Consider the following 13,089-nt stretch of genomic DNA (forward strand, 5'->3'; position numbering starts at 1 on the left):
ATTTAGAGTAACATATATGACTGCTTATTGGGGTTGATCTTAAATATCATTTACTAAACTTGAATATATTCTTGCGTGGATGTAGGCTTCATTTGTCTACAGTTTCCATGTTTCGAATAAATTATTCATGAGAGATTATTAATTTTTTCAATGAAAAAGGTGTACGTACTCATACAAATAGTTTCATACATTTTCATGTGCAAATTAAGTCTTTTTAAACGTATACACAGTTCATTTATTTAATGCAGAAATATAATACAGTAAAGTTGAGCTCAATGCATGACTTTGGTAAATATGCCATCCTCCAAAACTCCTTTTCAATGGAGAAATAATGAATCATATGATGGATACATGCCAAAAAAAAAAAAACCATTAAAACAGTGAAGTATGTGAGAATGTTTTTTTCCAGAATGGAAGTTTAGATCGGCACATGAGGATTCATAGTAGAGAAGAAACATTTAAGTGTGAAGTATGTGATTAAAGAATTGTTATCAGTAGCATATTGAGTAAGCACTGGACAAAACATTCAAGTTTTAAGTATATAATAAAGTGTTTAACAAAACGGCAATCTAGTGAATGCTCTGGTGGGTAGCTGATGTTTTCACACGATGTCATCAAATGTGTGCACTTACATATCCACCTTTTTGATTCCCGGCTATGCATACTGGCCCATAGCAACTGGCCCATGCATACTGGCCCATAGCAACTGGCCCATAGCAACTTTAGTCTTACCAGGCAGATAATTATGGAGGCATACCTAAATCTTTGCGTAAGGATATCCTAAAACAATGCATTAATTGGGTATATGAACTGATCAAGACCAACTTCGTGACTTGTTTCCTTTTTCCTCATACAAAAAAAAACCATTGAAATTTCAATCAGATTTTGTATGCATGATCTTTAGCAATTTCCCATGCTCAGAGCACAACTATCGTAAGATGTTTATGCTCTGAGTGAGGGGAAATTACTAATGATCATGAAATATCTAGAGCAAGGAAGCAACAATTTAAATTGTATCTTTGTTATTATTTCATAAGCCAAATAGATCCGACAATGAATCGGTGCAAAACAAAATGAATTGGGAAGCAAGCAACATCATGCAGGCTGAAACTAATCATTTGGTTATCATTCCAACTATTATTATATAATTTCATATTTATAAAAGCACTTTGAGAATACTCTGTTTTAACATTTAATAGAAAGCCATTTTCCATTAGACATATGTTCCATATTAATTTACTGACGATGAAACAATATTTTAAAACAGTTCTCATTTTCATACAGTATCATTAACCATTCGTCATCTTCACTACACATACAATATGTGCCCATACTAATTAAAACTGGTTTGTCAGCTGTCTTGGACACATGCACTTTTGCTAGAAGTATTTGTACATAAAAGTTCTGGCAAAAAACGTATGCTGTGAAATTTGAATCTCATAACTGACATTTATCCCAGAAATCATTATCTGGAAATTTTCAAGATGAATGTCTTGGGAACATCATATAAAATATTTTTAAAAATTCACAATTGTATTGGTTTGTCAGAAACAACTGCATTTATAGTTGATATCAATATGAATTTTTGTACTTCCCACTCACTATTTCATTTTAAGATACAAGCCAGGGAACTTTAGCTTCATTTTGTCTTTTATATTTTAGGGCATTTCATTTCAAGTGGTATTTATGTATCATTTCGGTTAAATAAATATCCCTATTGATGAGTTAAGTAGTTATGTATGTTGAATATGTGTAATGTTGATAATGGTTTATTATGTAATCAAAGTGGCAGTACAAGGTGCACAAGTGGCATTTGCGTCTCAAATATTACAGCTATGAAAGCAACCCATATATTTTGGGGAAAGACACTTAAGCGTTAAGTATGTGTTGAGAGGTGTACTCAAAGTAGAAAATTTAAATACCGTATTTCATGTTATTTATTACTTTCCTTGTACGAACAATTATATGTAAAATAAATAATTATCATTCAGTGGTACTGACCGTGTACGAAAAATAAAGGGATCATACCTGAACAAGTTCTACAGAACACACGCTACTTGACAACCAAACGGTCCGAACGTACAAAGTAAACGTATATTTTGTCTCAATCTGCTCTCAGCTCCTGAATCTAATTACAATACAAACTAAATTACTCCAATATTTGTGTTGTTATGAGAGAGAGAGAGAGAGAGAGAGAGAGGGTGAATATTATGTCTCAGCGTGCAAGGTTGTCTGCATTTAGAGTATATGTAGCTGTTATGTTGTGCAGTATTGGGAAAATGATTAAGATGGCTTGAACATGGATTAGTTACGGTTATTATTTACTGGTAACTTGTGCGCAACGATGTGAGACCACATTATCAAGAAATTAAGTGCAACTTGTATTTTTACATTAACAATAAACTCATTATCAAATTGCAATAACTTGAAATTACGTTTTAGTTAATGTGCGCTAGCGCATGCGTGTATGTGTGTGTGTGTGAGAGATGAAGCAAAATGTTTGACAGTTTACAAGACCGCATTTATTCAGGATGGTGTTTATTTGTAGTGTTTGCAAAGAAAAAAAAAAGACTGTTACCTGATCATTTTGATCATTCTCATGTATTACAACCCTACGGTATTCCAATATCAATAACACCGCTAAATGAACAATTTATTCTTGTTTTAGTTACGATGTACATTTTTACAACAACCGCATGGCTATGCAGTGTTATTTACACGGTAATTAAACATGCTTAGCCTTCGGGTTATTCCAGTTGAAATCAGATTGAGTGCATGAATCGATAGAATCAAATTAGCGAGACTGTCAGTAGGGAAATGAGACTCTCTTGAGGGAAATGAAGAACTGTCACTGTACTATTGAAGCCCTTGTTCATACAGGTGATGTTACGAGGACACACGATCATATGCATTACTTGTTATTTGTATTCGCCAATCAAGATAATAGTGGGTTATATCGTAAAATAGATTTGCAAAAAATGTTAATTATATCCAAGTCAAAACAGAGCAAGTACTTTAAAGATAGTATATATATATATATATATATATATATATATATATATATATATATATATATATATATACGAATATATTTAACGAAGTCCGTGACTTTCAGATGTACGATAGAAAATGATGAGGTTTTTATATTTTACGTTTGTATGACTAAAACAATAAGACCAGCTGACCAATGGTCTGTGGTCTTCACCTTCACTTTAGCGTGCACTGAGATAAAAGTTTTGTTGGATAAGAAAACATCAAATTCTTCCGAACTAAGTTTAAAATGCACGTGGTGTTTTGTTACGGTGAAATAAGGATACCTAGTTCACGATAATATGTAAAGGTATGGTCTGTGAAGTCCTTTGTCCATTTGTTAATAAATACCCGTAGATATTGTAATGTCATTAAGAGAGCTTATACACATGGGCGCACGCAGGTGTTTTTTTTTTTTGGGGGGGGGGAGGGGTAATCAGTCACGGCCAGGATAGTTAGTATAGTAAGCAGTCTGAAACTAAAGCTAATAGTTACTAAGCGTTTTGAACATACTATTGCAACATATTTTCAGCTTTATTTGGATGATTAAACTTGTCTTGGGGTCACGTGTCCCCTAGACATGTGCTGCGGGAGCCCATGCGTATGCATCAATCGTTTAATTTTCTCACCAACAATTAATTATCAACTTTTGTGAAAACAAACTGCCACTACGCTGTTTTCGATCTCTTTTTCAAAAGTAAATCGTCAAAGTAGAAATTTTTATGACCAGTCATTTAATGTATTTTTGTTTCTCAAAAAATACAAAGTTATATCATATGTACGAAAAAATAATGTACATTTAAATAAGTATTATCTTGATAACTGGGTTGTGTAAGAAAAATTAAAGAGCACGAAAAATACATGAAACACGGTAAGCACACATGAATTCATACTGGAGGAAAAACATTTATACAATTTAATACAATGTTTAGTCAGGGCAACATCTTAGGATGCAGCAATTTAGTGTGATGCATGTAATGAACGGTTTTGTGACACTGGAAATCTGAAGAAGCATAACAGCGGACACAAGCATCGTAATATTGCACTTATGGTGAAGAAATGACACTTGAGGTACCATACAGCTCGCGTCAGTGGATAGAGGGCGGAGAGGTTTAAGGAAAGAAAACATCACCATCTTAATGCATGTCCTGATGAAGTTGCTGTGTGGTGGCTCCTTTAGAATTACTATGGTTTCTCGTTCTGTCTGGATATAGTCTCTATAAGAATCGTGTGGTTTACCGCACATGACCCATGCAATCATCAGTTTTGGTGCTTCATGGTGGGAGAGAGAGAGTGGGAGGGGAAGGCACGTGCCATTTCATCAACAGTATTATCAGTGGATTATAAACAAATCCTAGTTTCACTGAAGATAACATAATAGATATAATGCCAAATCAAAATATAGCTAATATTAACGTAGTTTAAATGTATTGAAAATTGTATTAATGCTACTATACATTTTTCATTTCGAACAGACTAATCGACATATTTTGCAATAACTTGACACTTTCACTTTGTAAAACTGAATGTGAACAAACTTAGGCTATGACCTGAAGATATTTATCCTACTGCTCAGATATGAAAAGTGATCCTCTGTTGTATCAACAATTACATTCCAGGCAATGACAGTTTATTCTAGGTCAGTCTTCCAGTTGTTTATGCCAGCTGATGAAATTTATTTCATTTTCTTATATGGGGCCTCCATACAGTTCTTAAAGGCACAATAGTGCAGCTGAGGGTGAATTTTCTTGCAAAAATGTTGGGACATTTATGTATATCAACTGATTAATTACTATTTAAAAGGCATTTCTGGGGTAATATCAAGTACGTAGGGGTTCTCGTTATGAAATACGAGCTCTCTGAAATCTTCGTACGTAGAGTAACGAATCTATCGCCTCCATGTTGAAATCCCGCTCGGCAGTGATCGGCAGATTCCGAATGAATAACACACATAATTCCGGTGACCGAAATTTGCATAATTATAGGCCACATTGTAAACACTGAAGATGATGACGTAAAACACAACCACGCTACGAGACCGCCCAAAATGTCAACAACGGTGAGTACGATCTTCTTCTGATCTCGTTCTTTTCTTTTATTCTTTTCCTTTCTAATTTTCATTGTGAGAGGAAACAATGAAATGTATGTAGAACTACGTTTATAGTTATATTTCAAAGTTTTTGGTGGTACGAGAATAATTTAAATCGACGTGCTCTGTACAGTATTGCAAAAACCCACAGGTACTCACTCTATTTCTTGCCCAGTAGAATTCGTACTCCCTCACGTCCCCACCACTCAATTTTATAAATGAAAAACATCAGGGATATTTAAAAATGCTCAAAATTGAGTAATTTCATTAATCAATTTATCAATTCTAACCAGATTGTCACTAACACCCATCTTTCTGACGTTTCAAACAAAGCGGAAAAGAATTTCTCGAAGTTAATACTTTACATGCACAAGGTTTTAAAAAAGCTTTTTTTTTTTTTTTTTTTTAAATCTGCGACTAGAATATGGAATCTAGGTTCAAAACTCGGGGCCAGATCATAAAAAAGTACACACACACACAAACGTACAGTCACTTGTCAGCTGAAGTTTGACCACAGCTTTATTCTTGGACATGTTTATTGGGTATTGTGCACACCGAGTAAATAGACACATAGACTTTGCTTTGATGCCCATTATGGAAAGTAGGGGCCCTTTTTAAATTTTGGATCCCCACCCCACCCAACACTTGACCTGGTCCATCCCAAAAAAAACTTCTATCAAATCACAACCTCTCATGTATTAATTTCTGATCCAAAGTTAGCACTATATTCCTATAAGTTTAATAAGTAATCATGAATATATTATTGTCAAATTATGAAATACATTTACATATTAAAATTCATTAGGTAGACTTAAATCAGCTCACTTTCAAGCTTAATTCTAGAGCGACCTTTAAGAGGAAGAGGGAGGATGAGGCATGGAGCAAGAAGTTGAAAAACCAGATGGGTGAGAGGAGAAAGAGATGCTGTGCAGCCTAAAAACTGAGCTGACCAAGCTCTACACATAGTTCAGACAAGGCAGACAAGAATGAAGGTAATTGTTTATTTATATCTTGCAAAACAAGTATTGATAGATATTTAAAAATGTTTGGTACTAAGTAAGTTGGCAAAGACTCTAATATCTATGTCAGTAGTGTTTTTTGCACAACTTAGAAAACGCATACTTGTATTAAATGATTAGTTATTTTACCAAACAATGTATGTTTAAACTGCTTTACTTTTTGTTGCTACTCAACACTCCACCCCAATATGATTTGATAAAGGAAGAGTATGCACAGATACCATAGAAAATACAGAGGCCACCTCATTTATATGGCCACCTTATATAATACCAAAATGGTAAATGTATTATGGAAACAATCTCATAGAGTACCCCATTACACGATGAAATACATATAATTGATATGAAACTAAATACAAAAGGTTTTAACATGGGTCACTTAAATGTACAAGGAATAGTGGAAAAAATAGAACAGATTAAGTTAATGTTGTCTTCCAAGGAAAATAATATGCATGTTTTAGGACTCACTGAAACCAAATTAAATGCTAGCCACAATGATAATCTATTTCACTGTCAAGGCTACAATAAACCATTATGCAGGGACAGAGAGACGGGGGGAGGGGTGTGTGTGTGTGTGTCTTGTATACATTATAAGATGTAAATGCAGAAAGGCAACCTGACTTGGGGTCACATGAAATTGAGAGTATTTGGGTGGAAATTTCTCAAAATAATGCAGAATCATTCCTAGTTGGTTTCATTTATAGTTCACCTTCCTCCAAAGCAATTTGGAATGAAAACTCTTTGAAACAAATAGAAAATGTTCATGCACAGGAGAAAGAAACATATACTCAGCAGTGTAGATAAGGACCTACTCAATACTCAAATAAGGAGAAACTGGATGGAATTTTTTGAATCATTAGGCCTATTCCAGCTAGTAAATGAGCCCACAAGTGTAACAGAAATATCAAGCACTCTTATTGATCACATTTATACCAACTTACCAAACAATGTGGCTTATGTTAATGTACCAAATGTTGGTCTTAGTGACCACTATCCTATTATTTTGACAAGAAAGGTTAAATGCAACATAAATAGGAACAATACACACAAAACTATTACTTACAGATCTTTCCAAAATTGAAGTAAATAACAATTTCAAGATGACCTATATAAAGTTCCATTGAATATTATCCAAAATTTTGATGACATATGTGAAGCTCTAAAAGTGTGGACTTGTTTATGAATGTAGTCTCTAAGCATGCACCACTAAATGTACATTGAGTAAAGTATGAAATCCAACCTAACTGATTTACTACTGAAATTCTAGATACTATGAAGACACGAGACCAATTGAAGGCTATGGGAAACCATGCACAATATCGAGTATGGGGAAATAACATAAGAAGTATAATTGAAAAGGCTTTAAAAAAAACCCTCATTATCAATCAATGCTTGAAAACACAAAGAGCAACACAAACTCCATTTGGAAAGTCTTCAGTGAATTCATTGGGGTAACACACAAAGATCAGACAAATAAAATTCACTCACTTCTGGTAAATGACACAAAAGTCACTGATGACACTGACATTGCAAATATTTTGAGTGATTTTTTTCACTAACATTACCACTAAGTTAAAAGAACCAGTGATAGAAAACAAGTATAATGAACTGAAAAATGCCTAAGGGTTTCTCTATCCCACAGTTATAAAAAAAACAAAAAAAAAAACTGCTAAAAAATATCTCAGTAAACTTGATATCAAGAAAGCTACAGGACTTGATCAGATTGGTCCACCTTTCATTAAAACTTCTGCCTCAGCTATTTCAGATAGCATAACATTCATAATCGATTTAAATATTGCAACCTCATCTGTCCCCAAAATATGGAAAACTGCAAAAGTAATGCCTATGCACAAATCTGGTTCTAAGAATATGCTGATAACTACCAGCCAATTTCAATACAACCAGAACTTGTCAAAATTGATTGAAAAACATGTCCATGACTCGTTCATGTCATATTTAACGAAACAGTTGCTGTTACACCCTGTTCAATCAGGCTTTAGACAGAAACATTCATGTGAGACTGACTTGATCTCTCTAAGTGATAAATGGCTTCAACAACTTGATCAAAGTTGAATAATATGATCTCTATTTGTAGATTTCAGGAAAGTGTATGGGTTGGTGTACATGAAATTCTTTTAAGAAACTGAAAATCAACGAATGTGATGAAAGCACAATTAGATGGTTTACTTCAAAGTTAAGTGAGAGAACACAACATGTTTATATAAATAATGTTCTGTCGGAACCTGGAACAATTAGATATGGAGTACCACAAGGTTCAATTTTAGGTCCATTACAATTGATACTATTTATTAATGGCCTACCACTTTTTACTAAGGGACTCAATTTCATCTACAGATCTCTATGCAGATGGCACAACATTGTCAGACATCCAAAACGCAAAGCACAAACTATAAATTTATTTACAGGATGCCCTAAACAAACTGGACAACTGGTGCACATGCAATGGCATAGTGGTAAATACTGGAAGAACTCAAATATTACTTATCTCAACATGGCAAAAAAGAACAAATCTTGGTAGTGATGAATTATGTCTGACATGGAAGGATACAAATTTGCAAATGGTTTGTCATGATAGACTACTTGGTGTTTTGGTAGATAATAACCTATCATGGACTGAACATGTCAGTAAAAATGTTAATTCAAGTTTATGGCTTTTCAGTAGGATAAGGTACAGACTACTATTTTATAACAGTTACATACAACCCTATTTAGCCTACTGTAACACAGTGTGGAGTAATTCAAATGACAAAACCATAGCAAAGCTGGCACATCTTAAAACAAGTGCATTCAGGCTATATCAATCCAGAAAGTAAGCAAGGAAAATTTTAGCTGGTAAGTTAAAATTATTACCTAGTAAAGACTGAATCCGGTTGAGAAAAGCCAAAGTAATGTACATGATATCCAATAATAGTGCTAATGAATATTTACAATCACTATTCAAGTATACGCTTCCTGGTAATACTCCACAACTGTGATCCATGTCTACCAAACAGTATAAAATTCCCAAACCAAATAAGGAATTATTCACAAAATGTTTCCAGTACTCTGGAACTTTGCTCTGGAATAGTATTCCAGTTGACTTTAGAAATGCCAACTCTATTTCCTTCTTCCAAACCAATATATACAGCGGCTTCAGAGATACACTTAAAATAGATAAATTCATTTCTATGAGGGCCTAAAGGTAGATTAGCTAAAATCATTTCATATATAGTTATTAGTGATCTACACTAGTGGCATACAAACGTTCAATAATATTAAGGTCAACTTGCTCTTTTTTCAATTTAATTAATAAACCAACTTAAGTAATACATTAATTAGTTGTTTTTTTTTAAATAAAAAATGGGAACAAAAAGTCTATGCAATCTTACTTTGGAGTTCAGCAATTAGACCTGACTAGATTGCAGTTTTTTTTAAACAAAATTAGACATGTACAGAATTCATATAACCATTTAAGTCTTGTGAATTAAATACTACACTTTTATTGTTCTGTTTTAAATATGCTGCATGCCTTAATGTGTATTTCTAAAGCCCCAAAATATGTTAAGATAATACTATATATGCAATATCATGATAAACATAAGGACTTAATAATTCTAAATTGTTTTATTTATCCAGAATGAAGACTGACATGAAGGCTTGCAAGAAACCTTTTTTCTTCTTTATATCTGATCTAACATTTTTGGGTAAGAATTTTAATTGCCCAGTCTGCTTGGCATTCAATGTTTCCACCTTTGAACTGTTGATTACTGCACATGATTTCTGTATAACAAATGTACTCGATTCAATGGCAATTTTGAAATTTCTTTAATTCTTTTAATAACTTTTATATATTCCTTAAGCGTGTTTTGCCAAAGCTTAAAATTTTTATGTACAAAATGTATATCACAAAAGGTATGAACAACTTGACCGGTATGTTGGCTACATTACAGAAAACCTCTTTCTGTATACAGGATATGTGTAGCACATGCCTATGAATGTACAACTTGCACTTTGTACCAATAAAATCAAAATACTACATCAATTTACAAACAGAATTAAAACTTTGATAGTTATTCTTACAATACAACATTTAAAATGAATTCCATTTCCATGGTGGACTCTCAAAGATTGATAATTGATGTACATACATGAATGTTGTAAATGTTATTTCTTTGCAACCACTGTGAAAGAATTTTAAAATTGTAAGCCGTCCAAAAACAGACATGCATACATATGCAAATGATAAGGACTTTGTTTTAATTTACAATTGATACTCATTGAGTAGATTCTTTTCATTACCTGATTTCAATGTGGGTACCTCACTATACTAAACAAATCTAAGCTGCAATCAGCCATTCCTATTTGATCCCAATGTAGGAGTCTCTGACTTCTAGAAATGCTCCCCAAAAACTTTGAACTGTCCATCTTAACATAAACTATCAGTTCTAGTTGCGATGGAACTCTCAGTGTTCATGTCAAAATAAAAACCATGTGCAGTTTTGATCCACGTGTATTTCACAGTGGAATTTGCTGATCGAAGATGAATAACATTTGAATAAGCGCATGCTCCTATTATTTATTAAAGTATATTTTTTACATTTTAGAAATAGCATATTACAATTGGAATAATTTTTCAGATTTTTCAAGATCTAATCCTTGATGAGGCTGTATATGCCTTGTCCAGGATGTACAGACGAAATGTTCTTGTCCTCAGCGATAAAGTTGACTTGATGTGTGCCAACAGTCATGCTACCTATAGGCAGTTCATACTACGGCAACATGGAGGACTCACGGTACTAATTCCACAACAATGGTAAACATATGGAAACACTATCATATTCAAAATTCAATAACTTAAAATTTATGGGTGCTGATAATGACACCTATAATTCTTCATGCACATCTAACCTTGGTGCAAGCTTATGTGTGGAGAACACCATATGACCCGCGGCACTTTGTTTACATACATGTGCATGAAACACGTGTTATTGATTCTGCACCAAATGAATCAGGTGCTACTTTCAGTATTGAGTACTCCTGAGTCAAGCCTGTAAAAATGCCAAAATTGCATCAGTAGAAATTTCTCAAATATTTTTTTTACATTACATATAGGATAAGCTCTCAAAAGATATTTTTCCTAAAATTTTGATTTTCATTATTAACCAATTATGGACCACCAAACCTGTAAATACTCTATTATTTCTTCACCCATTTCTAGACTGGTTCACAGTTCTTCCGTATAATTAGTACCGTGTGTCCTATAACCAGATTTAAACTTTTTAGAAAAAGTTGTATTTTACTCCTTGATATTAGAGCATAATTGTAAGAAAGAACTGGCCAATGCTTGTGCATGGATAATAGTGCAATAGCATTTTATGTGATACCAATATCTATAGTTAAATTGCATCCACATTACATGTTGCTGTGTTGTATTGTACTTATTAGTGGCTTATTCTTGTTATTAAAATAATTTTTTTCTGCCTTTGTTTCTTCATGTTATCTTTCTATGGCATGCATGCTACACAAAAGAAACACAAGCATGCTGACATCAGCAAGTATGACATCACAGGGTATCAAATTACATGACGCATTGTATTTTCATCTCTCACTGGCTATAAGACAAGTTTTAAATGTTTTAAATTTCAAAATTGCATTTCTTTTCTTCCTGACTCTCACAGAAATAAGATGCAGTGCATCCCTATTCAAATCAATCAAACAAAACAAATAAGTGTGCCACATGACAGGTCAAAATGATAAGAGGCCATTGCCCTTTGTGACTAAAACAAATACACACACCCACGAAGCATCAAGAGATGCTGACATTCCAAACTTATTTAAACTATCATCACATGTGATTCATGACCCCCAAATGTTAATAAAAAAGTATAAAAGACAAGGAAGAGTTCCATAAGCTTTATTATACTGAATGATTAAATAACATAGTGCTACTTTTTAGTATAAAACTATGGGGAAGGGTGAGGAAGCAAAGAATAGACAGAGTAATTTCTTCAAGCCTGGCAATGTTCCCCACAACAAGGGGGGGGGGGAATGTGTATCAACCCAAATAACACATCAACATGAGGTATGTTACATAAGGACAACAAGAGACAAATTTGAAAAACCTATCCAAAGTTCCTATAATGCTGACATTGATGTTGGAGACAGAAAGTGTATGCACAAACTGTTATGACTCAAGCTATTAAGTATGCTGGAGGTGGAGAAATGTGCGAAAAACTTTGCTATGCCAAGACAAATTCATGTCTCTATGCAATATGCAGACACTGGTAAACTTGTCACTGAATAAACTACTTGTTAAATTTAAGTAATAGAATTGAATTGCATATTGAAGTTGTCTAATACATAAATATATACCTACATTTACCCAAAGCTCATAAAAAGTTAAGAAAAAGTCTCAAAATCATTACTGTGGCTACTTTCCACTATAAGCAGTGTTAAATTACTTACTTTTTAATATAAAGCTAAAAAAATGCATACATTATCGAACAAAAGAGAAAAAAAGCAAACATTGCAATCACTCAATTACAGTCAAAGGGGAGGTAATACACCTTGATTTGGCAAACCAAATAGCAAGCTCTAATTTACAGCTAAATGATTCCTTACTATTACTTGATGGTAAGAACAGAGCAATGTAGGTTTTATAAATAGCTTTTGTTTCAAATATGAAACCATATTTCTGACATGAAGCTTGTTTTCATTTATTCACAACAACATATATGGTGAACAAAACACATATCGCTTAGTGCACGCAGTAATGAAATGAAGAGATTTGGAATAATGTGTTCTGAGACCACAAGTTGCAACACCCTGGCTATAAAGGTTTTCTATCATGGGACTTGGTACATGAAGAAAAAGGAGATCTGGTTTGGTGGGAGAGAGCGGTATGTTCACCATGCAGTTATACATCAAGAATGTTCCAACTGTATGAAGAGA

The 13,089-nt window shown here is 33.6% G+C and overlaps 1 long non-coding RNA gene across 3 annotated transcripts; it reads left to right on the forward strand.

Annotated features, from left to right (window-relative positions):
- Window positions 1–4,059: 4,059 nt before the first annotated feature.
- Window positions 4,060–11,618, forward strand: LOC149783967 (uncharacterized). Of its 3 annotated transcripts, XR_016413700.1 has the most exons (4): window positions 4,060–5,089; window positions 5,963–6,111; window positions 9,775–9,842; window positions 10,776–11,618. It is a non-coding gene; the product is annotated as an uncharacterized LOC149783967 (long non-coding RNA). The 3 variants fall into 3 exon arrangements; XR_016413699.1 differs by having other exon boundaries at window positions 9,775–11,618; XR_016413698.1 differs by lacking the exon at window positions 9,775–9,842 and having other exon boundaries at window positions 4,063–5,089.
- The last annotated feature ends 1,471 nt before the right edge of the window (window positions 11,619–13,089 follow it).

This window comes from Sinohyriopsis cumingii, chromosome 14 (assembly GCF_028554795.1).
Source record: "Sinohyriopsis cumingii isolate HCF-2022 chromosome 14, ASM2855479v2, whole genome shotgun sequence".
NCBI lineage: Eukaryota > Metazoa > Mollusca > Bivalvia > Unionida > Unionidae > Sinohyriopsis > Sinohyriopsis cumingii.